Here is a 26,306-nt window from a genome sequence, read left to right on the forward strand (position 1 = left end):
GATTGAGTGAAGGTATTTGCCAGGGTGCATGTGTCCACTGATCTCCCACAGAAACTGGGATCATGGGTGAGTTTTCTCTCATATTTGAATTCTCCGGAGTTATGCTTTAACCTGTCCAACTTTATTTTTAAGTAATTTTTGTTGAATCTGATAATTAACTGGATTGGATCCATTTATAAGCCTCATGTATGGACCTTTAAAAATCAGCTCTTCCAAGCTGGGCATGGAGTGCACACCTGTTATCCAAATGGCTCAGGAGGCTGAGGCAGAATATTGTGAGCCAGCAAGGCTCTAAGTGACTTAGTGAGAACTTCTCTCAAAATAAAAAACAAAAAGGACTAGGGATGTTGCTCAGTGGTTAAGCACCTCTGGGTTCAATCCCTGGTACCAAAACAAAACAAACAAACAAAAAGAGTTCCTCCAAATCTAAGGAGTCTGGAATTTCACTTTGTAAGATACCAAGAAACTTTATGAACAAAAATTATGAACCCAGAATCCGTGTATTTTTGAAAAAATGGGTTAACCTTACTAAGGATTATTCAGAATTATAGTGGTTGCTGTGGGAATTTTTAACCTAGATAAAATTGTTCACTTGTGAAATACATTAGAAAAGAAAGGATCCAAAATACTTCAAAAGCAATGGGATATATTCTTTAATTGGTATGTAGAGACATCAAAAAGATTAAGTGGGCCAAAGATCGTCTCTTAAAGAGGTTTCTTATAGAAGGCAAGTGAAAAAATCTTAAAAGTCTTCTTCATAAATATTAGTAAAAAAACATTAGCCATCTGAACAGGAAATATTGTTCCATTGGATGGAAAAGCAATTTTGATTTCTTTAACAAATTAGTGAAATTGTATTATTATACCCAGAATATAGCTAAAATTTTAGAATGAAAGCTACAAGGTCTGTTTCTGTCTATATGTTTATGTATGTCTTTGCACATGGTGTATGTGGTATTTTTCCATCTTCTTATAATATTATCAAATTAAATTGTGAAAGAGCTTAATTTAATTAATTGTCTTTAAGAAGTAATTATATAAGTGAAGCATTCTTTCAGGAAAATGAGAACTAACCCAAATGCTTTTCAAGTTCATATGACTTGGGTAAACTTTGGTAAATAAGATGTTATGATTTGGATCTATAGAAAGTGGAGTGGAAGTAGAAGTGAAAACTCATTTAGGAGACCTTGGGTCTCCCTGCTTGCACAGGGGTGCCTAGAAAGCTGTTTCCCTAGGATTTGTTTCATCCAGGCACTCAGAAGCCACTGTAGCCAAGGTCCTACAGGGCTCAGCTATTGCTTGAACTGGCAGCAGACCTTGGCATTGTGTAGCAGAGTGTAGCGGGGTTGTAATCCCTGTGGGCAGCCCCTGAGGGGGTGATGAATGAAATTGTGAGAAGGAAACTAAAGCTACAGTGCAGATCTGGGATTAAGAGATGCCAGTGATGAGGAGTGGAGACAGCCAGCCTAAGAGAGAGGCCATGGGCTGCAACTAGTAAGGCCATAGGTGCAGGGATGCCCAAGCCCTTTGGAATTCACATCATTGCCACAAGCCTCAGATTCCAGACATGAAGTTATGGGACCTGTTTACCCACCTGGAGTTTGGTCTTGCTTTGGTCCCCCCTCCCCTTTCCTTTCTTCCTTCCTTCTTTCTTTCCTTTTTTTGGTGTGTGTGTGGGAGTACCAGGGATTGAACCCAGGGGCATTTAGCCACTGAGCCACATCCCCAGCTTTTAAAAAAAATTTTAATTTTGAGACAGGATCTCACTAAATTGCTGTAGCTGGCTTCAAACTCTCCAGCTTCCTGCTTCAGCTACCCAAGACCACTGAGATTATAGGTGTGTGCCACTATGCCCAGCCCATCTCTTCTCTCTATGCCCCTATCTCTCCCTTTTGGAATGGAAATATGTATTCTGTGCTGAGATATATTGGATATATATAACTTGTTTCTGTTCTTTACAGGGGATCACAGTCAAGAGTTTGGCCTTGCGTCTCAGAGAGGACTTCAACTTGGGTTTTGGGGCAGTGTTGGAACTGTTAAGATTATGGGGACTCTTGGAGATGGACTAAAGGCACTTTGCATCATGAGACAGGCATGGACTTTCAAGGGCCAGTATGGAATGTTATGGTTTGGATATGAGGGTTTACCCCCCAAACTCCTGTGTTAATGAAGGAAGTGAAGTTTTTAGATTATGAGAACTGTTACCTAATCAGTGAATTAATCCATTTGATGGAATAATAATTTGGAAGGACTAGTGTACTGGGTGATAATCAAAGGCAGATGGGGCATGGCTGGAGGACATGGGTCACTGGGGGCATGTCTTTGGGGTTTATATTTTGTCCCTGTGCCTCACTCACTCTGTGTTCTGGCTCTCATGAGGTGAGCAGCTTTCTTTCATCACACCTTTCTACCGTGATGTTCTGCCTCACCTGAAGCCCAGAGCAATGGAGCTGGCTGATCTTAGACCAAAACTTCTGAAACCATGAGCCAAAATAAAATCTCCTCCTCCAAGTTGTTCTTGTCAGGTATTTTGGTCACAGTGATAAAAAGCTGACTAACACTTAAGAATACTGTTTACTTTATTAAAACAATAATGTCCTCAGAGTTTTCAACATGAAATAAAAATATAGATGCATGACTTTTCCTACCTGTGTTTACTGGTAAAATAAGCTCATGTTATCTCTGTCTTACAAAATGTGTCAGCAAGAAAAATAACAAGATAATAGCAAGCTATTTAATGTTACATCTTATAAGCAATCCAAGCATATTTTAAAAAATAAATGAGTTAAATAGATGTACAACAAAATTCTCACATAAAAGATGAACTTCCGGGGCTGGGGATGTGGCTCAAGCGGTAGCGTGCTCGCCTGTTATGCATGCGGCCCGGGTTCGATCCTCAGCACCACATACCAACAAAGATGTTGTGTCCGCCGAGAACTAAAAAATAAATATTAAAAATTCTCTCTCTCTCTCTCCTCTCTCACTCTCTCTTTAAAAAAAAAAAAGATGAACTTCCATACCAAAAAGTTTTGACATTCTTATCATGAAGAATGCTAAAGTACAACACAGAGACTAACCCACATAATTACAGTTATCTTATATTAGACAAAGGCATCAAAAACATACATTAGAAAAAAGATAGCTTCTTGAACAAATGGTGCTGGGAAAACTGGAAATCCATATGCAACAAAATGAGATTAAACCCCTATCTTTACCATGCCCAAAACTCAACTCAAAGTGGATCAAGGACCTAGGAATTAAACCTGAGACACTGTGTCTATTAGAAGAAAAAGTAGGCCCAAATCTCCATCGTGTTGGATTAGGCCCCAACTTCCTTAATAAGACTCCTATAGTGTAAGAATTAAAACCCAAAATTAATAAATGGGATGGATTCAAACTAAAAACCTTCTTCTCAGCAAAATAAACAATCTGTGAGGTGAATAGAGAGCCTACAATTTGGGAACACATTTTTACCACACACACATCAGATATAGCATTAATCTCTAGGATGTATAAAGAACTCAAAAATCCTAACACACACAACACACACACACACACACACACACACACACACACACACAGACAAAACCCAAATAACCCTATCAATACATGGGCCAAGGAACTGAACAGACATTTCTCAGAAGAAGATATACAATCAAATCAACAAATATATGAAAAAGTGTTCAACCTCTCTAGGGATTAGAGAAATGCAAATCAAAACTACTTTAAGATTTCATCTCAACCACCCTAAGATACCATCTCACTCCAGTAAGATTGGCAGCCACTATGAAGTCAAACAACAACAAGTGCTGGCGAGGATGTGGAGAAAAGGGTACACTTGTACATTGTTGGTGGGACTGCAAATTGGTGTGGCCAATTTGGAAAGCAGTATGGAGATTCCTGGGAAGGCTGGGAATGGAACCACCATTTGACCCAGCTATTGCCCTTCTCGGACTATTCCCTGAAGTTCTTAAAAGAGCATGCTACAGGGATACTGCCACATCAATGTTCATAGCAGCACAATTCACAATAGCTAGACTGTGGAACCAACCCAGATGCCCTTCAATAGATGAATGGATAAAAAAAATGTGGCATTTATACACCATGGAATATTATGCAGCACTAAAAAATGACAAAATCATGGAATTTGCAGGGAAATGGATGGCACTAGAGCAGATTATGCTTAGTGAAGCTAGCCAATCCCTAAAAAACAAATACCAAATGTCTTCTTTGATATAATGAGAGCAACTATGAACAGAGCAGGGAGGAAGAGCAGGAAGAAAAGATTAACATTAAACAGAGACATGAGATGGGAGGGAAAGGGAGAGAAAAGGGAAATTGCATGGAAATGAAGGGAGACCCTCATTGCTATACAAAATTACATATAAGAGGTTGTGAGGGGAATGGGAAAATAAACAAGGAGAGAAATGAATTACAGTAGATGGGGTAGAGAGAGAAGATGTGAGGGAAGGGGAGGGGGGATAGTAGGGGATAGGAAATGTAGCAGAATACAACAATTACTAATAGGGCATTATGTAAAATTGTGGATGTGTAACCAACATGAGTCTGCAATCTGCATTTGGGGTAAAATTGGGAGTTCATAACCCACTTCAATCTAATGTATGAAATATGATATGTCAAGAGCTTTGTAATGTTGTGAACAACCAATAAAAAATAAATAAAAACAAAACAAAAAATAAATAAATAAAATTTATCTTTACATAAAAAAAAAAGATTTCATCTCACTCCAGTTAGAATGGCAGCTAATAAGAATACAAACAACAATAAGGGTTGGTGAGGATGTGAGGAAAAAGGCACATTCATACATCCCTGGTGGGATTGCAAATTGGTGCAGCCAATATGGAAAACAGTATGGAGAATCCTTGGAAAATTGGGAACTACCATAACCAGCTATCCTACTCCTTGGTCTATATCCAAAGTACTTAAAAACAGCATACTCCAGGGACACAGCCACATTAATGTTTATAGCAGCACAATTCACAATAGCTCAACTGTGGAGCCAACCTAGATGTCTGTCAGTAGACGAATGGATAAAGAAAATGTGGTATGTATACACAATGGAATATTCTTCAACATTAAAAGAGTAGAATTTAATGCTAGGTGAAATTAGCCAATCTCAAAAACCCAAATGCCGAATGTTTTCTCTGATTTAAGGATGCTGATTCATAATGTGGTGGTGGTGGGGGGCATGGGAAAATTAGATGAACTCTAGATAGGGCAAAGGGGAGGGAGGTGAAGGGAGGGGGCATGGGGTAAGAAAGATGGTGGACATCATTACCCTAAGTACATGTATGAAAACACAAGTGGTGTGACTCTACTTTGTGTACAATCAGAGATATGAAAAATTATGTGTAATATGAATTGTGATGCATTCTGCCCTCATATATAACAAATTAAAAAAAAAAAAGAATGCCAAGTCACAGGGGCTGGGGTTGTAGCTCAGTGGTAGTGTATATGAGGCACTGAGTTCAATCCTCAGTGCCACATTAAAAATAAACAAATAAAATAAAGATATTATGTTCATCTACAACTAAAAATAAAATAAAGAAAGAAAGAAAGAAAGAAAGAGAAAGAAAGAAAGAAAGAGAATGCCAAGTTAAGCCAGAGCTCTCAGGCTTAGCCAAAACAACAAACCAACCAACCAAAGAGAACAAACAAACCCATGAGAAGGTAGAGTAATTTTCTGTCCTTTATAATTTCTTATTACCAAGATACTAAAGCTATTTGGAACTTTTAGTTAATATGTTCTGGGCCACACTATGAATCATAATTTCTAGAAGCCTCCCTCCCCTTTGCCCTATCTATCTTTCATCTAATTCTCCCATGCCCCTCCCACCAGCACATTATGAATCAGCATCCTTAAATCAGAGAAAACATTCAGCATTTGGGTTTTTGAGATTGGCTAACTTCACCTAGCATTAAATTCTCCAACTCCATCAGTTTATCTGCAAATACCATGATTTTATTCTCTTTTAATGCTGAAGAATAGTCCATTGTGTATATGTGCCACATTTTCTTTATCCATTCATCTACTGACGGGCATCTAGGTTGGCTCCACTGTTTAGCTATTGTGAATTGTGCTGCTATAAACATTGATGTGGCTGTGTCCCTGTAGTACAACTTGTCAGATTTGCAGTTTACATATTGCTGGTGTGACCATTCAGAGTTGCTTGCTTCCTATTGTTCATTGGAAATTAAGGTCACCAAGGGTTTAGAATTCTAATTAGCATATGTAACTAAGATTACCAGAAATTATAAGGGAAACAACTCTATGTGCAAAAATAAGGAAGGTAAGATGTGCTTCCAGTAAGCAAAAGCTATAAGGAATTAGGAGTCTGTGTTTTGTCAAAGGAAAAAAAAAAGTATATTTGCCCTGAAATATAATGGATGGTTTTTCCAAAATGAGGAGAGGACAAATGTAGGACAAAAACCAAGTGAATAATAAAGTAGAGAAGATTCATGGAAAATGAATCTTGTGAAAGGAAGTTTATATATGATCAGTCTGGCTAAGATTAGAAGGAAGTTATAAGTTTTCCTAATAAATGAGCCTTAATATCAAAAGTCTAATGTGAAATTAGAGTTTGGTCTTCTCTTTTAAGGATTTTCTTAGAATGTCTTAAAAGGGAATTGTGAAAGCTTTTTCTTTACCTTTTATGTAATTTGCCTAGGAAACAAAGATTCTGTGTTTTACCAAGATAATTTCCTGTGCTTCATGTAGTTTTTTAAAATTAGATTTTATATCACTTAAGAAAACTAAGTCCTCTCTATTAAAAAAGGTAAGGTTTTTCTAAATCTATATAACTTTTTGTATTTACCTTTGAAGTTTTTAAATTTTCACTTTGGTCAAATGAATGACTATTATATACAGTGATCTTTCTTCCTTTTTTGATGAAATGTTTTAAATCTGTGACTTTTTTATGAACTTCCCCATATCAAAGTTTAAATTAAATCCTTTTCATGATCTCCAATTAACTTTTGAATTTTCCTGATGAAATTTTAGATTTCTCAAAAGGATACCTCTCCTATAAAGAGAGATATATTAAATAAATTGGTCATATTTGATATATTATTTATGGAAATGATATAGGAAGTGGAAAGACTGTCAAATAATAAGCTATGCTAAACCTTCTTTGAGTTATATTTGTATGGTTGTGTTGTTAAATATGTATTTTAGAAATTGTATGAAATTCATAGTTGCTGAGGCTGACTTTGAACTAGTGAGCTTCCTGCTTCAGTCTCCTGAGCCACTGGGATTAAAAGCTTGAGCTGCTGCTTCTGATGTCATAGAAATGTAATATTCCGGGCTGGGGATGTGGCTCAAGGGGTAGCGCGCTCGCCTGGCATGCGTGCGACCCGGGTTTGATCCTCAGCACCACATACCAACAAAGATGTTGTGTCCTCCGTGAACTAAAAAATAAATATTAAAAATTCTCTCTCTCTCTCTCTCTCTCTCTCTCTCTCTCTCTCTCTCTCTCTCCCCTCTCTCACTCTCTCTTAAAAAAAAAAGAAATGTAATATTCCTGGTATAATGTAATAGTCATAATCCTAGTTAACATACTGTTGTATGATCCAGAAACAATAGAATTCCCTGGTCAATTGCACCATTATTGTAATGAACTCTCATCAGATCTTTAAAGATAGCCAGTTTAAGACTTATCATAATGGACGGTTAATTGTGTATTCTGGTACCTTCCTGATCATCTCTAAACCTAAAATGTTTTGTCTCTGAGATGATTCATGAAAAAGACTGACAAATTTGGGTTTCTGAACTTTGAGATCATATCATCAGACTGGGTCAGAATTCCCAGAACTCTAACGAAGAAACTAATGGGGTCATGAAACTGCCAACCCAACATTAAGTAGAACAAGAATCAATTAAATATCAAGGAAATGACTTGGTGGGTTTTCATGCTAAATGAGCCAGTACTGAAATTAAAGTATGCAATTTGAATGAATTCTATTAAGATTGATCAAATTACCTATGATAACCTATTGAATAAACAATGCTACAGACCTGAGTTGTTAAACAAAATTGGTAGTTAAGATGATGTAAATCCAGTATTAATCACGTACTCATGGATCACCGGGATGGCCACCTGATCCTTCCTGAGCCCTTAAAACTCCCATATTAAAAGCCTTATTTTCTATAATAAGTCATTGAAGAGATAAAATGATCCAAAATGTGAAAAGAAAAATCGATGAGCTGACTGATTTAAAAAATTGTTCATAAACAATGTTTGGTTCATTGAATCCATAATTCTAATAAGACAATAAAAAACTCAGGCCAGACATTTCTGGCACCTGCTGGATCACTTGAACATTTACAGATGGATTCATTCAATTATCACCATTTTTTTTCCCAAATAGAATGTATGGGTTTATTTTAATTTTGAAATGGAATTAATACTACCATAATTAAAGTGTATAATTCAGTTGTTTTTAGTACATGTTCAAAGTTCTGCAATTATTACCACTTCCTAATTCCAGAACATTTTCAACACCTCCCAGAAAGAGATTCCCATATCCACAAGCAGTTAGTCCCCAACCCTCCTCCCTCAACCCTTGCCAATCACTAATCTACTTTCTATCTCTATGGATTTGCCTAGTCTGGACATTTCATATAAATAGAATCATACAACATGTCTGGCTTTATTTAGCATGATGCCTTCAAGGTTCACTTATATTATAGCATGTGTCAGAAATTCATTCTTTTGTGTGTGTGTGTGTGTATGTGTGTGTGTGTGATATCAGGGATTGAACTCAGGGCCTCGCATATGATAGGCAAGTGTTCTACTACTGAGCTATATCTATAAATGCATTCCTCACCTACCTTTTTCCTCAAATGAAGGAAAATCAGTAGTAAAATGAAGGATAAGCAAACCAGCCAACAGCTGGAACTTAGAAAAGAAAAAACCCAGTGAAAAATAGGGCTAAGATTTTGTGTTCTCCTAGTTCAAAACTTCTAATGTCTTCTAATACTCTGAGATGAGACCATTCTCAAAGCCACTGATTTATCTACTGGAAAGTCCCTAGATCAGCAGAAAGGACCCAAAGTGACTGTCTGCCCAATGAGTAGTTTCAATAGCCTTCCAGAGACTAAGTTTTCATGGAAGTAACTGAGCCATCAAGAGCACACAGGGGCTGAGGAGCACAGGAAAGGACTGTAGACCCAGCCCCTCCCCTGCTTTAAATGTACAACTCTGATTTAGTTGTTTTATTTTTTGGAACAAATAAATAGAATCCATGCCCCGCCCCTTCCCAGAATTGGCATGCACTTGGTCTAGACAGCTGTGGAATTGCTGGGCTGGGTCTGCATGGTGGCCATTTTCATGAGTTTTTTGAGGAACCTTGATGGTGATAGTCTTCGCCTCCTTGTAGGCTTTAAGCCCATCCTCCCCCAGCTTCTTCCTGTTGCCAGATTCTTCAGAGCCTCCAAACGGCTTCTTCCAGTCCGCATAGGAGCTTGAACAGAACAGCTAAAAAATGGCTCTGGTTTTTTATTTAAGGTAGTACATCAAAGGCAGGATAAGGTTTCAGTGGGTGGAGTCTTGCTTCCTGATATCTTGCAGTCAACAGGTTGATTGATATCTTGGCAAACCACATCCATCTGTGAGAAGGTGTGTGTCTGTGTAGCTGCAGCAGGTTACCCTATCTCTGGCATTGTGCAGGACCTTTGGCAGAGCTGGATGGGAGTTCACATGTATTTGGGTCATCTCACAAACAGGAGTGCTGCTGTGAGTTCCTAGATACCAGACTTCCCCACTCAATGGCTTCCATACAGATCTGCTCCATGCACATTTCACAGATGGCTCCTGACAGTAGGTGAGTGCCGATGTTGTAGGTGTTCTCCCACACTGTCCTGGCCTGGAGTGCCTGGGTAAAAAGCATGGCCTTGTCCAGGACTCTGGTGAACATGGCAGCAGCCAGGCTGTACCTAGTAGTATTGACCCTCTTGGTCACCTCTTTGATCTTCTTGAACTTGAACAGGGGCTGCACGCATCTGAAGATCTCCTCCTTGGCAATCCTCATGACATCCTGCATGCCACCAAAGACAGTGGGCTTGATGAAGAAACCACGCTCCCCAAAAGTCTCCCTGCTGCAAAGAAGTTTTTCCCTCTTCTTCTGGCCAAGCAGGTTGTAGCCCAGGATTTGTTCAAACTGTTCCTTGTCCACCGGGGGCCCCTACAGGGTGTCCAGCTCAAAGGGGTTCCCAACTTTCCTCTACTTGGCCTTCTCCACTATTCTCTCGAGAAACTCATCATAGATTGATTCTTTGACAAAGGCCCAGGAACCAGCGCAGCAGCACTGGCCTGTGTTGAAGAAGAGAGCTTCGTGACATTGGTCCACAGCATGAGCCATGGCAGCATCAGCCAACAAATGCTGGGGTTTTTCCCACCCAGCTCTAGGATGACTGTCTTGAGGTTGGAATTGCCAGCAGCCTTCTGGATCAGGTGACCCACCTTCATGGAGCCAGTGAAGGTGTCTTTGTCAATATCCATAGGCTGGGCAATGGCCGCTCCTGCTGTTGGGTCATAGCCCATGGGGGAGGCCAAGTACAGGGCAGAAAGGGGGGTCTGCTCTGCAACCTTCATAACCACATTGTTGCCTGTGGCAAGTGCCAAGGTGAGCTTCCAGCCCTGCATGACCAAGGCAAAGTTCCATGGTACAGTCTGGCCACAGACACCCACAGGCTTATGCTGCATGAAGCAGAGATGCTCACCATCCATGGGGATGATCTTGCCATGCCACTTGTCAGCCCAGCCAGCAAAGCAGCAGTCACCTTGATGACCTCATTTGGGTCCAAGGCATAAGACTCTTGGAAATGTTTCCCATTGTCCAAGGTCTCCAGTCAGGCCAAGTGGACACAACCCCTCTCCACTAGGTCAGCCAGCCTGGCTCACAGGCATCCATCCGGCACCCCAGGGACCCCAGACGAAAAGCCTCATGGGCTGCTTTCACCGCCCTGTCCACAGCAGCCACATGAGCAATGACCGCGTCTGTGGTGGGGTTAACCATGGAAGGTCTTCTTGCTGACTGTGTCTTGCCACTTGTTGTGGCTGCAGTGGATGTCTGGGCTCAAGATTGGGCTTGAGAGGGCTGCTGCTAAGGAGTATGAGGCAATCCTGCCCTGGAGGCAAAGCACACTGGGGTACCAGGAAGTGCAGCATGCTGACCACTCTGCAACAAGCCTGGAATCCAGGTTCAGATGAGATCTCTCCCAGGTCTGGTACTCAGCCCCTCCACACAGCAGACCCAGCCTCAATTACCACCTTTAATGCATATTTTCTGGTTATTCAGAAACTTTCCCATGCAGGAATGCTGATGCTATAATAGTAGCTAAAAAGTTGTTAGAAAATGTTTTCCTTATAGTGTATTTCTGGAAAATCTCCAGTGATAGAGGTACTCATTTCATTGGCCACATCATAAAAGAGTTAAGTATTATAAACACAATGGTATGAAGCAAAGCTAATCAAATAGATTGGATCCTCTTGGTCAAGGTATCACCAGTTGATGACAATCAGATCTACTCTCACTGCAAAACATAGATTAACCCCTTATAAAATGGTTATTGGAAAGTTTATCACTTAATAATAGAACCTGTATGTGTCTTCCAATTCTTATAAACTCTTGAATGACTCAAGAGTATAAGGCTTTAATGAATTATGCCAAAGTGGGTTTTCACTAGGTTATGAAAGCCGTTTGTGACCCACCAATTGATGACCTGTCATGACCAAGAACCCAGATATTGGGATTTGGGTGATTTTTTAAAAAAACAATGCCAGAGAAAGTCTACCTTTGAACTCCATTGGAAGGGAGAATACCAAGTTTTTCTTTGTAGCAAAATTTCAGGATTTTGACTCTTTGATATACATCTCAACTCAGAAGCATTCTTCCAAGTTCCTGAAACTATATACCTGTTGGAAATCTTAAAGTAAAACTGACCAGGAAGTTTTTCCCCAGAAGCAGATAACATCCTAGAACCAGAATCTTTTTCTAAGTTTGTGGATCAAAATCTCTCTATCATCCTGAAAGTCTTATCCCCCCTCGCATTGCTCCCCTATTTCCTGCTGTCCTAATACCTTCCCTTTCCTTGCAGGAAAATCTGTGTATGGCTTTAGCAAAGACCCATGCTCTAGAAAGAAACCAGAGCAATTGTTGGATTTACAGGCTAATACTCCAAAATACAAAAATATTCCACTAATGCCAGTGCCTCTCTATGTTCCAAGTGAGTTGCTCTGAGACTCCAAAAGAAGAGTGGATGGCTATCTTTGATATTCTAGGCATCATCTGGCCGTGCATAATAGCCTGAATTTCTCCAAAAGCAAAATCTGAAATAAAAGCTTTCTGTAGGCAGTTTACTTAAGAATATTATCCTTGGGATCAAAAGTAAAGAAAAATAGAGCAAAGCAGGAAGAAAAGTGAGTTGGCTGTTGCTATGAGTGACTGGTGTTCAGACTAGAGGACTTTGCAATAAACCTCATCAAATGTATCTTAAAGATGTCTTCTTGGGGAATGAAAAAGGAAGGCTATACATTGGCTTCTAACTCCATTGGTCTAAGCCTTAGACTTGAAGAATAGCTCCATGAGCTTTAAATCTCCCTGTAATTTTATTGGTGAACACCAATTTTATAGAGTGATGGGCTTTATTGTGGTATAATCATACATGCTTATAGCATAGCTTGATCAAATTAATCTCCCAATATCTCTCCTTCTACCATCCATCCTCGGATCCCTTTCCTCTACTTTAAGAGTCTCCCTCTTACATTCATGACATCCTTCCATTTTCTCCTTCTTCTAGCTCCTACATATGAGAGAAACTTGTGAAGCTTATCTTTCTGAATCTGGCTTATTTCCAATTATGATACTTTCCAGTTTCATCCATTTTCATGCAAATGACATAAAATTTCATTTTTTAAGGTTGAATAAAACTAGACTGTATATGTATATATACACCATATTTTCTCTGTCCATTCATCTGTTGACAGACACCTAGGCTGATTCCATAACTTAGATATTGTGAATTGTGCTCCGATAAACGTGAGTATGCATGTATCACTATAATCAATACTTTTGTAACCTTCCTATATTTTGGCTTGCACATATATAAATGCAAAAGAGTATCAGGGATAGAACTAGAAGTATGTGTTACTGGGCCCAAGGCAAAGCACGATTAGATTGTACAGGCAACAACTGGTTGATATCTGTGCAAAAATGGTTGTCAAAAGCAATGACTTGAGAAAAAGAGGTGTGGCCAAGAGAAGTGGTCATGAGAGGAGTCCAAAACAGCCTACTTCTTGTATGATTCAGAGTTATTCTTTCCCTCTGTCAAGTCCAACCCACCACAGAGTTCCCAGCCAAATGGTGAGGAGCTATAATCTCTGTACGAACTTAGTACAAGACTATTAATATAATAATCTATGATCCCTACCAGTGCAATTTGCCCCAAAGCTGAAAGCAGTGTTTATCATCTTTTAACACCATTATAGATGTCCCTCTTTCTATCAGCCAGCACTTTGATTGCTTTGGGTTTGTTGCCTGGTGGAGAGATGTAGTCCTTTTTCCCCTCAGACTCAGAGCTTTAGCTGCCCTTCTTGGGCAGTGGTTGCTCTAATTGCCTGTTCACTGTTATTATAAGGCATGGAAGCTTTGAGTTTCAGTCTTAGTCTTTCCAATACCATGACACAGAGGTAACTAATCTAATCTCTTCATGTCAATCAGAGTGAAATCGCATCCTCTGCCAGAAATCTTTGCTGGTTGGCCCAGTGGTGCAGGATTCCCAAGGGTTCAGATAGGAGCTGTAGCTTCAAGTCTCGTAGTGTTATCTGGTAGAAGTATTCTCTTCCTCCCACCTGCAGGTGCCATGTTTTCTAATAGAAGAGAGAAAAAGGTTGCAGGTTCAGAAAATTCAAAGTGTGTGAGTCATTGGGCATGATGGCTCTTGCTTCCCATGTGGTCCAAATACTGAGGAAATCATCCCTTAGCTAGTGCATTTGTCCTAGGGTGTGGTTCCTACGATGCATATCAATGAAACTTTAATAGCCTTGTTTTCTTAGGCAGTTTGTTTTGAGGTGTGAAAAAATGTGATAAGATCAATAAATCTTGTAGATAAGATCAGTAAATCCTGTACTCCTCTGCTGAGAAAACAGCACTGGACCAGCTGGTAGAGGAAGGGATGTTTTTGGGTCCAGCTTCATTACCACAGAACCGAGAGGCAATATGGTCTCTAGCATATGGAACACAGTACTTGGAGTCTCTTAATTAAGAGTACTTTAATCCTATTTGGAAGCTGTGTTTGTTAGCTTTCTACTGCTATAACAAAATACCAGAGATAAATAACTTAAAAGGAGGAAAGTTTTATTTTGAATCATGGTTTCAGAGGTTTCAGTCCATGGTCACTTGTCCCTGTTGCCTCTGGGCTGGTGTTGAGGCAATATTTCACTGTGGGGAGCATGTGGCAGAGTACATGGTGCCAGGAAGCAAAGAGAGAGAGGGAGGCGCCAGGGTCCCCATGTTCCCTTTAAGGGCATGCTCCCAATTATGTAACTTCCTTCCACTACACCCAACTTCCTGATGTTTCTACCACCTCCCAATAAAGCCACGGGCTGGCAACTAAGCCTTGAACACAAGAGACTTTGGGGGACACCCCAGATCTAAACTATACCAGTACCTCTCAGCTCCAAACCAAGCTTCCAGAAGGGAAAATCTCCAGGCCCAGGAAGGAAGCAAAGGTATCCAGGGATTCAGAAAGACTGGAGGTCAGAAAGTTGAAAAGTATTCTCATCCAGGGAATATTCTTGGGGAAGGGAAGAACGCTAGCTTTTTTTTTTAATGGAGGTCTAATGTAACATGCAATAAGTTCCACCGATATAAAGGGTACAGCCTGACAGTTTTTTGCATGTGAAGCAACCCATGTGATCAACCCCCAGACCAAGAGCACATTTCTAGCACCCCCGAAGCCCTGTCCACTCCCCTCCCCATCAGCCCAGGGGTTCCTGCTATTCTGACTCCCAACATCATAGATTATTTTACTCATTTTTTATTTCCACATGTAGGTAGTTCGGATATATTAACTCTTTGGTGTCTGACTGCGTTTGTTCATCATGGTGTTTGTGAGAGCCACCCACATTATTGGGTGTGTTAGATTATAACAGTGTTTAAACAAAAACAAAAATCAAACCCAAACAAAAATCCCCCATCTTGCTTCCTAGACTGTGTCCAGTGAACATGTGTCTGGTTATAAGCACGTCTACATAGCTACTGTCCGCCATGTAGATTTGTAAATTTATTTCCAGGCCATTAGGTACCATCACTTTCCTGGCTGTGTGATACTTCCTCGTATGGGCCCAGGAACCCCAGGTGAATAGTGACATCTCTGAACCATGGGGTAGGTGGGGCTGGGCAGGCCTTGAGACATTCTGTGCCACTGATGAGTTTGGAATTGGCAGAGGGAGCTTACTTTAGTGTCAAGACCCACCAGGTGGGTGGAATAGAGAGGGGGACAGCTGGAACTAATGAGCTGGTCCTTTGGCCCCTGCCCAGGGCCTCAGCACCTACAGCTGCAGTGGGCTCCGCAGGTGATGCAGGGAAGTTTGCCATGAATTACTGAAGGACTATTGGCAGACTGCATGGAACCTAAGGTTAGGAAGCATTTGAGGACTGGAAAGGCAGGCACCAAGTTTCTTGTTTATTGTACAATATTCTCATTCTCTCTCTCTCTCTCTCTCTCTCTCTCTCTCTCTCTCTCTCTCTTTCTCTCTCTCTCCTCTTCCTCCTTCTCTTTCTACCCTCTCCTTCCCCTTCCGCTCCTCCTCCTCCTCCTGCCCAGATCTCCACTCCCTTCCTTTTCTTAGTGTTTTCTACTTTACCACACAGCCAACAAAATGTGGCTGTTTCAACCCCATTCTCTGAGATGCCCAGGTGACAGGCTTCACTGAGTCTCTTTCAGTCTCAAGAGAGGAAACCAATGGTAACATCCATCCCCATGCCTTGGATCCATTGGGGTGTAGGCAATGAGGATGAGAAGCAGCTTCATCTAGCCATGGTCCCAGGGTTATGGGAGAAAGCATCTCTTAGAAGGGAGCATGGTTAGGAGAAATGATGGTGATTTTGGTGCCTAGGCAAAGAAGAGCTGATAAGGGCCTGGCACTGAGAAAATTTTCCTGCTTCCTCCAGCAAGAGCCTGAGGGCTTTCTCTGGACCTGGAATGGGATGGTGGAGGTTGTAGGGGAAGGACCAGTATCTGGATGGGAACTGGTTGACAAGACAGTGGAAATCTGCTGAGGTTCCATTGCTGGGAAGGGAGTGTTGGGCAAAAGGAAAGACCCAAGAAGGCAGACCTGAGCCTACGAGGGGACAGAGACTTTGGAGCCATAGAGACCAGGATTCAATTTTCAACTCTGTCATTTCGTAGGCATGAAACACTGGGCAATCATTTCATCACCAGACATCAATTTCCTTACCTTTAAATTGAGATAATAAGGTAGGTGTTAAAATTATAGATAATGTTGCACGGATTGTGTTACTTTACAAGCTGGACATTCTTTTCAGTTCGATTTGCACAAATAGCTAGAGAGGTAGGGTGAGTGTCTGTCTGGGTCTCCTGGGTTGCATGAAGGTGCTGGATTGAAAGCATATGATCATGGTGGGGAGAATCCCAGGCAACATCTTCCTAGGTAATAGTGCAGGCCTGGTACGGGGCTTGAGTGCCTTCCAAGGGCCTTCTGATAATGTTTGAGACTTTGAATTAGATGATTGGCTCACAATGCAAAATGAAAACTCTACAACTGAGATTTGTAAAGGTTAGGTCATCTGCAATTCAACTAACTCATAGATAGTATCTTCATTATTTTCAAATTGAAACTCTATAAGAATTATATAGGTCATAGCATGTTAGCATCAGAGTAGCTTTGTATTTGGTCTCTGCCACTTACTAGTTGAGTGGTTTTGTGCAACTCACTAAATCTTTCCATTCCTGCTTCCTCATCTGTAAAATGGGAGTAGTAATAGTGCCTATTTCAGAGGGTTATTGTAAAAACCTTACTATCTGTCACATAACAAGTCTGGTTATTATTATATTTACTATATGATGGGGGTGCATTCTAATATGCTTGATATTAACTATGGTAGGGCCTCTGGAAGTTGGGTGTGTTGGCACATGCCTGTAATGTCAGCAAATCAGAAGGCTGAGGCAAGAGGATTACAAGTTTGAGGCTAGCCTGGGAAACTTAGTGAGACCCTGTTTCAAAATAAAAAATAAAAAGGAGTGGGGGCAAGCTCAATGGCAGAGTGCCCCCTTGGGTTGTTCAATCCTTAGTAAAGCAAAAAAAAAAAAGGAAAAAGAGGAGGGAGAAGGGGGAAAAGAGAAAAGAAGAAGGAGGAGGAGAAAGAGGAGGAAGAGGGGAAGGAGCAGAGGAGGGAGGAGAAGGAAAGGAGCAAGCCCAAGTCTCATAAAGGTCTTAAAACAGCTCTGCTCATGTTTGCATTACTTTATATTTTTATGTAAATAAGATATAGCTCATATTGTAAACCACAGATGTGTGACTGCATCGTCATAAAAATTAATGGTTCTCTACAGGGTGACAATGTTTCCAGGGATATTTTGGAAATTTGTATGCCTCTTTCAGTTTGTTCATAATGAATACGGGCTACTGCTGGCATTTAGTGGGGCCAGACTGGCATAACAGAGATTCCTCCTGTGTCCTTCAGGACTTGTAAATATAGTGACAAACCTATTTATGATAATCAGATTTTAAAATCTAAATGAACCCAGTATTTAGTAGGTGAAAAATCCACTTATAAGTATTTGAGCCTCGGACTAATTCCACTGTACAAAAATATACAGAGGTTTTTGTTTGTTTTCTTACTAGTTTTATTTGCAAGGTTTGGTATGTACCAAATTTCTTAGGAAGAAACAACTACCTATATAAAGGAAAGATCGTTTGTTTTAGTTGGAACTTGACTGAGAGATCACCATTTTGAAAAACCACCGATGGCAATCCTGTTGGTTCAATCTGTGTGGATTGAAACTGTCCCCTTCAGGATAACTCTATGACAAAATGTCAAATATAGAGGAGAAGGGTGAACAACATTCAGTTGACTGTTAAAAACTTGGTTTTACCTGTAATCTCAATGGCTCTGGAAGCTGAGGCAAGAGGATTGCCAGTTCAAAGCCAGCCTCAGCAACTCAGTGTGAGACTCTGTCTCAAAATGAAATACAGAAAGGATTGGGAATGTGACTCAGTGGTTTAGTGCCCCTGAGTTCAATTCCTGGTACCAAAATAAATAAACAAATAAACAAACTGAAAACATTAAAAAAAACTGGTTTTATATCTGCTCACATATAAACAACTGTCCAAGATTTAATGCAATTCCAATCAAAATCCCAATGGCATTCCTCATAGAAACAGAAAAAGCAATCATGAAATTCATCTGGGAAAAATAAGAATAGCTAAAGCAATCCTTAGCAGGAAGAGAAGAGCAGGTAGCATTGCTATACCAGACCTTAAACTATACTACAGAGCAATAGTAACAAAAATAGCATGGTATTGGCACCAAAAAAAGACTGATAGACCAATGGTACAGAATAAAGGACACAGAGACTAACCCACAAAATTACAATTATCTTACATTAGACAAAGGTGCTAAAAACATGCACTGGAGAAAAGATAGCGTCTTCAACAAATGGTGCTGGGAAAACTGGAAATCCATATGCAACAAAATGAAATTAAACCCCTATCTCTCACCATGCACAAAACTTAACTCAAAATGGATCAAGGACCTAGGAATTAAACAAGAGACTCTGCCTCTAATAGAAGAAAAAGTTGGCCCTAATCTTCATCATGTGGGATTAGGCCCCAACTTCTTTAATAGACTCCAATAGAGCAAGAATTAAAACCAAGAATCAATAAATGGGATGGGATCAAACTATAAATTTCTTCTCAGCAAAAGAAACAATCTGTGAGGTGAACAGAGAGCCTACATCCTGGGAACAAATTTTTACCCCTCACACATCAGATAGAGCACTAATCTCTAGGGTATATAAAGAACTCAAAAAGCTAAGCACCAAAAAATAATAATAATAATAATAACCCAATCAATAAATGGGCCAAAGACCTGAACAGACACTTCTCAGAAGAGGATATACAATCAATCAACAAATATATGAAAAAATGTTCATCATGTCTAGCAATTAGAGAAATGCAAATCAAAACCACTCTAAGATATCATTTCACTCCAGTCAGAATGGCAGCTATTATGAAGACAAACAACAATAAGTGTTGGCGAGGATGTGGGGGAAAAGGTATACTCATACATTGCTGGTGGGACTGCAAATGGAAAGCAGTATGGAGATTCCTTGGAAACCTGGGAATGGAACCATCATTTGACCCAGCTATCCTCCTCAGTCTAGACCCAAAGGACTTAAAAACAGCATATTACAGGGACACAACCACATCAATGTTTTTAGCAGCACAATTCACAATATCTAAACTGTGGAGCCAACCTAAATGCCCTTCAGTGGATGAATGGATAAAAAAAAATGTGGCACATATACATAATGGAATTTTACTCAGCAATAAGAGAATAAAATCATGGAATTTGCAGGTAAATGGATGGTGTTAGAGAAGATAATGCTAAGTGAAGTTAGCCAATCTCAAAAAAACAAATGCTGAATGTTTTCTCTGATGCAAGGAGGCTGACTCATATTGGGATAGGGAGGGGGAACATGGGAGGAATAGATGAATTTTAGATAGGTAAGAGGGGAGGGAGGGAAAAGGAGGGAGCAGGGGATTAGTAAAGATGGTGGAATGTGATAGACATCATTATCCAAAGCACATGTATGAAGACACGAATTGGGTGTTGACATACTTTATATACAAACAGAGATATGAAAAATTGTGGTATATATGTGTAATAAGAATTGTAATGCATTCTGCTGTCCTTTTTTAAAAATCAACAACAACAACAACAACAACAAAAAACTGTCCACATGTCCACTGTGGACTTATTTAATAAACAGTGACCCTATCAAGATAAAGGGAAAGTTTTACAAAGAAATGTGTTTGTAAAGTTGACAGCATACCATAGACTTCTGAGATTTAAAGAGAAGTTTGGAAACTAGAATTGTGAGTGATTGTTAAAAACAAAAACTATTCTGAGTAGAAGGTATAGTTGTTAATTTCTTTCAGAATGATATAAATGATTGCAGACTATCTTAAGCAGCCTAATACTGTAGAAAAAAAAAAAACTCCTCAAATTGCAGGGAATGATAGGTTATTAGGATGATCAGGAAAAAAAAAACTAGGATTTTTAAAAATTTCTATTAGGATGACCAGAAACATTTTTCTTCCATTGAATTCTGATTGTAACAGGAAAGCCCAAAGGTGATGCCACAGTGTCCTATGAAGACCCGCCAACTGCCAAGGCTGCTGTGGAGTGGTTTGATGGAAAAGATTTTCAAGGAAGCAAACTAAAAGTCACTCTTGCTCGAAAGAAGCCTCCCATGGAACAGCATGCGGGGTGGCATGCCACCTCGTGAGGGCAGAGGGATGCCACCACCACTCCGTGGAGGTCCAGGTGGCCCAGGAGGTCCTGGGGGACCCATGGGTCGCATGGGAGGCCGTGGAGGAGACAGAGGAGGTTTTCCCCCAAGAGGGCCATGGGGTTCTGGAGGGAATCCCTCTGGAGGAGGAAACGTCCAGCACCGAGCTGGGGACTGGCAATGTCCCAATCCGGGTTGTGGAAACCAGAACTTCACCTGGAGAACAGAATGCAAGCAGTGTAAGGCCCTGAAGCCTGAGGGCTTTCTCCCACCACCCTTCCCACCCCCGGGTGGTGACCGTGGAAAAGGTGGCCCTGGTGGCATGCGGGGAGGAAGAGGTGGCCTCATGGACCGCGGCGGTCCTGGAGGAATGTTCAGAGGTGGCCGTGATGGAGACAGGGGTGGCTTCCGTGGTGGCCGTGGCATGACCGAGGTGGCTTTGGCGGAGGAAGACGAGGTGGTCCAGGGGGTCCCCCTGGACCTTTAATGGAGCAGATGGGAGGAAGAAGAGGTGGACGTGGAGGACCTGGAAAAATGGATAAAGGCGAGCACCGTCAGGAACGCAGAGATCGGCCCTACTAGACACAGACCCCGCAGAGCTGCATTGACTACCAGATTTATTTTTTAAACCAGAAAATGTTTTAAATTTATAATTCCATATTTATAATGTTGGCCACAACATTATGATTATTCCTTGTCTGTACTTTAGTATTTTTCACCATTTGTGAAGAAACATTAAAACAAGTTAAATGGTAAAAAAAAAAAAAAAAAAAAAAAAAAAAAGAATTCTGATTGTACTGTTCTAGGAAAAATTGATGAGATGGTGAAAGCTGTTGAATGTTAGCTGTGTAGTAAGATCCCTGGAGCGACTCTTCATTACTAATGGATGAGAGCCCCTGGTGGGAGAAGGAAGCTTTCCTGCCTTTATGGATAAGGTTAAGAAATGAAAAAAGCCACAGTGGAAATTTATTTTCAAAATTACTGACAATGTACACAAAGGCGTTGACAGACTTCAAAACCCTAGAAACTTATTTCATAGAAACAATAATTCCATTTTCTAATGTTATTATGTTGTCTGTGTCACAGATTGAGTCTCAACTAAAATTTGTTGGCAACATGAGTTTGTAGATCATTAAAAAATTAGCACCAGATGTTTAGCACAATGCAAAGAAAAGCATTTTGTGAAAATTGCGCATTATTTTATTTATTTTGGATACTTTGTTATGATTTAGCATTTTCACTGTTAACTCTGGTACAGTCCCAGGTGATTCACCTTTAAGGGCCTAACTCCCCAAAGCCCTCTTTCATTCTCCTATTTTACAGTTTCTTCTTCCAAGCTAGCCTCTAGTCTCCCCTACCTGATGAAACAAATGATAAAGTTTGTTTATCATTATTAACCGTGAAATAAATAACGTTCAAAAGGCAAGCATAAAAACAATTGCAAGAAATAAAACCAAGAATTGACAAATGGGATGGATTCAAACAACAATAAGTGTTGGTGAGGATGTGGGGGAAAAGGTACACTCATACATTGCTGGAGGGACTGCAAATTGGTGCAACCAATATGGAAAGCAGTATGGAGATTCCTTAGAAAACTTGGAATGGAACCACCATTTGACCCAGTTATCTCACTCCTCAGTCTATATCCAAAAGACTTAAAATCAGCATACTAGGGGCTGGAGTTATGGCTCAGTGGTAGAGCACTCGCCTCACATGTGCAAGGCCCTGAGTTCGATCCTCAGCACCACATAAAAATAAATTTTAAAAAGTTATAAAAAAATCAGCATACTATAGTAATGCAGCTACATCAATGTTTATAACAGCTCAATTCACAATAGCTAAACTGTGGAAGCAACCTAGATGCCTTTCAATTGATGAATGGGAAAATAAACTATGATACACACACACTCACACACACAATGGAATATTACTCAGCATTAAAAGAGAGTAAAATTATGGCATTTGCAGGTAAATGGATGGAGTTGGAGAATATCATGCTAAGCAAAGTAAGCCAATCCCCAAAATCCAAAAACCGATTGTTCTCTCTGATAAGTGGATGCTGATCCATAATGGGGGAGGGCATGAGAAAAATAGAGGAACATTGATTGGGCAAAGGGGAGGGAGGGAAGGAGAGGGAGCGGGGGAAGGAAAGATAGTGGAATGTGATGACCATTATTACCCTAGGTACAGATATGACTGCACCTATGGTGTGACGCTACATTGTATACAATCAGAGAAAGGAAAAGTTGTGCTGCAATTGTGTACAATGAATCAAAATGCATTCTGCTGTCATATATACCTAGTTAAAATAAATAATTTTTTTAAAAGACAAGCATGTCAACTGTTCAGTTGCATTTTTGTGTTATTAATTTAAAAAACTTCTAGGAAGTCTGTACTATTAAAATTAAAAGGCACAAAGGTAAAAATATTGAAATATATTGTACATAACTATTGATATATCCAAATGAGCCAGTCCCAGTTGAGTTACTGCCAAGCCTGTTCTCTTTGTCCTCCATTTTGCTCCCAGTACCTGTCTTGCACTGATACTTACAATAGCACTGCCTGGGATTTTCCTGAAAACACACTGTATATTTAATCAAGCACCTTCCTAGCAAACTGGGAGACCCACATAGGCACCCACCCTCTCTCTCCATCCATGCACAACACACACACACACACACACACACACACACACACACACACAAAGAAAAACACCAGACATTGGTCAGACATTTTGTTTTGTTTGTTTGGGTACTGGGGATTGAATTCAGGGACACTCGACCACTTAGCCATATTCTCAGCCATATTTTGTATTTCTTTTAGAAACAGGTCTCACTGAGTTGCTTAGTGCCTTGCTTTTGCTGAGTCTGGCTTTGAACTCTCCATCCTCCTGCTTCAGCCTCCCAAGCTGCTAGGATTACAGATATGCACATCATGCCCGGCAATGTCCAGTCTTTAAAGCACCATGAGCCAGACATGTCCCAAACATTATCTGTAATCTGAACACTTTCCTTTAGGATAAATGTTATCACACCTCAGTTTGAGGTTCAGATTTGAGAACTGATGTGAGTCAAGGGACCAAAGTGAATCTTATTGTATTAGAATATGTTATCTTGGAGGTTTACTGAATGTTATCATCAAGGTCTAAGTACCAGAATGCATACCTTGAATGAACATTAATATTTTGAGACAGGAAATATGATTTCTGGGGTATTTCATCATCACTTTGTTCTGTGTCACACAGAGAGAATTTTTTTAGACACTACTCTTATCAACGCTATTCTGAGAATATTACTCTCTTAATTTTGCTCTTTGATAGTCTGTAATTTGCTTAGCATGTTATTCCTGTTTCTATTTCTTCTTATAATATAATAGTGAGCCCAGTATGTTATTATATAACACTACTTTTAATTTTGATCTTATCCATAGCTGCTATCTTTCATTCTTCTGTATTTTTCTAAGAAGACACTTCCAATATTATCACTTTGAAATCCAAACTGTATCTCATCTCTTTGGAAGACTGAGGCAGGAGGATCACAAGTCTGAGGGCAGCCTCAGCAACTTGGCAAAAGACCCTGCCTTTAAATTTAAAAATGAAACAGGCTGGGGATGTGGTTCAGTGGTAAAGTATCCATGGGTTCAATCCCAGCACATCACACACACACACACACACACACACACACAAATCCAAACTGATTCACATAACCATTTAACTATTCTAGTAAAGTTGTGCTAGGTGATTTACAAGAGGAAACATTATTTTATTATGAATCATTTTATTTCTTTTATTACAATTAGGATATGAAAGGCAACAGTCTCTGACCTGAGAGCTGGCCTGATAGCAAGGCTGTGATGTTTTCCTATTGCACGTAAATCAGTTCACAGAGCACCAATATCAGATAAGGCTACTCTGTGCCCAGGGGTGGCTCTAGGGAAGCACAAGAATACTCTACAAGGATGTCTGAACATAGACAAAACATGTGCATTCTCCACCAAAGAGATGGCCATATTCTCCTGTCCTGGATCATAGGAATGACTGCTACATTTTTACAATTGTCACTTCAGCCTCTCTAAACTTCCATTCTTCTAGATAAAATGCATTCCAATACCCAAGCATAGAACTACTTCCACAGTCCAATCCATGAAGCATTGCTTCCATGAACCTTTTCAGAGTTCCTTAATACAAAACCTAAGTCCTGTGATTAGACCCTCTACAGAGATGCTCTGCATTTCCCCAAGGTGTGCATTCTCTTTCCTATCAATGAATAGTGAACTTGTCAGTTACACGTGTTTTCCTGAGGGTCTTTGGCTGTGAGTCAGAGAAGAGTGATGTTTTTTCATTTATGCATGTAGGTAGATTATATTATCTATGAATTCCACTTCAAGATAATAAATGGGCCTCCAGAGCCTTTTTATAAAAAAGGGAGTATTGAGTTTAGTAGGATCACTGATAAAAACTTTCTGATAATGACTTCACCTATGAGTACATTGTGGTGTGTTGCTGTGTTCACATGTAAAGTTCACAGGCAAATGTAGGTTGTGTATGGAGATATCACCTAAATGATTAGTTAGTGCCATTCCCACTCACAAAACTGCTCCAAACTAAATACATAGCGAACTATTCTACTTTGCAGCTTAAGAAAAATGACTGGCAAGGGCCTCCTGCAAATTGATCTTGTCCTCTGGCCTTGATCCCTTTTGTCATATTGGGCACTGTTATTTGGACATTAAATTCTGTTATTTCCATTTAGGACACTCATGTATCCCCATCATTTGCTTCTCAGATGTGTGCTTTCCTTCTGTCAGCACATCTGGTTTCTCAACCATCCTGCCAGAACTGACTGTTAAATTAAATAAGTAGTCAAAAGTGTTTTTATGTGGAATGAAATTGCCACCCTTTCTTACTCTTCAAAACTTAGCTGCTAAGAAGAGGGAAAGGGCACTTAGGGAATTTTCAGGAGCCCCAATGATTAGGATAAATAATGTTTTATAAATTAAAAAAAGTTCAGCAGCTTGTGTAGGCATTGTTTGCCACTCCTGCATACCTTCCAGTGGTGCGTGGTAGGAGGGCAGTTTATGGAAGAACTTTTGCTTTTGATAGTGTGTGGGAGATCGTTTTGGTCACTAGAGCTAAAAATCAGTATATGATTTAATAAGTTCACTGTTTATTTTCTATCCAACTATTTCCCTGCCTCAGGTTCTGGCAAGCTGGGAACTTTTTATTGTTCTCTGATGCCTCCCAAGAGCTTAGAAGAAAATAAATTTATTGCACGCATTATAGACTTAAAAAAAAAACCCATCTATCAATTGACATTCCTTCATCTATCCTCCTTCCTCCACATGGGATACAGGAACCTCCCAGCCCAAATGACCAGGCTACTGTGGAAAAAGGAATTACCTGTTGGGGCCCCACTGCAGGATGCAGAACGCAGAACGCAGACTTCCCCTCTCTCGGACTCAGCACCGCGTTGGCAGCGGGTGCAGCAGAACAGGCGAGTACACCTTGTGTACGCCTTGCGCCCTGAGAAGGAATGGAGATGTAGGGGATGTAGTGCGATCAGAACTGCGAAGATGGTATGCGTTCCTCCCTTTACCCCCGCCCCGCGCGCTCCAACCAACTTGAGCTCCCTCTCCCAGGGCTCTGCGCCACCAAATCCCTGAAACCCCCTCCTGGGCTTGCGTAGGAGCTCACCGCCTCGCGGGAGGGGGAGCCAGAAACCTACCCCCCTTTTATATTTTTATTTGT

General features: G+C 40.4%; 2 pseudogenes across 2 annotated transcripts in view; one reads left to right on the top strand and one right to left on the bottom strand.

Annotated features, from left to right (window-relative positions):
* Positions 1–11,189, bottom strand: part of LOC308653401 (aldehyde dehydrogenase X, mitochondrial-like) — a 112,080-nt pseudogene extending 100,891 nt beyond the window's left edge. The window contains exons 1-2 of the transcript in view: positions 9,839–11,189; positions 9,297–9,461 (exon numbers count right to left, since the gene is read on the bottom strand). The product of the transcript in view is annotated as an aldehyde dehydrogenase X, mitochondrial-like (transcript). The remainder of the gene's footprint in view (positions 1–9,296; positions 9,462–9,838) is intronic.
* On the top strand, positions 11,188–21,313 carry LOC308653402 (RNA-binding protein EWS-like; annotated as a pseudogene). The gene is made up of 2 exons: positions 11,188–11,248; positions 20,391–21,313. The product of its transcript is annotated as an RNA-binding protein EWS-like (transcript).
* The last annotated feature ends 4,993 nt before the right edge of the window (positions 21,314–26,306 follow it).

The sequence above is a fragment of the Spermophilus citellus genome, assembly GCF_964194105.1.
Source record: "Spermophilus citellus genome assembly, chromosome: 7".
Lineage (NCBI taxonomy): Eukaryota > Metazoa > Chordata > Mammalia > Rodentia > Sciuridae > Spermophilus > Spermophilus citellus.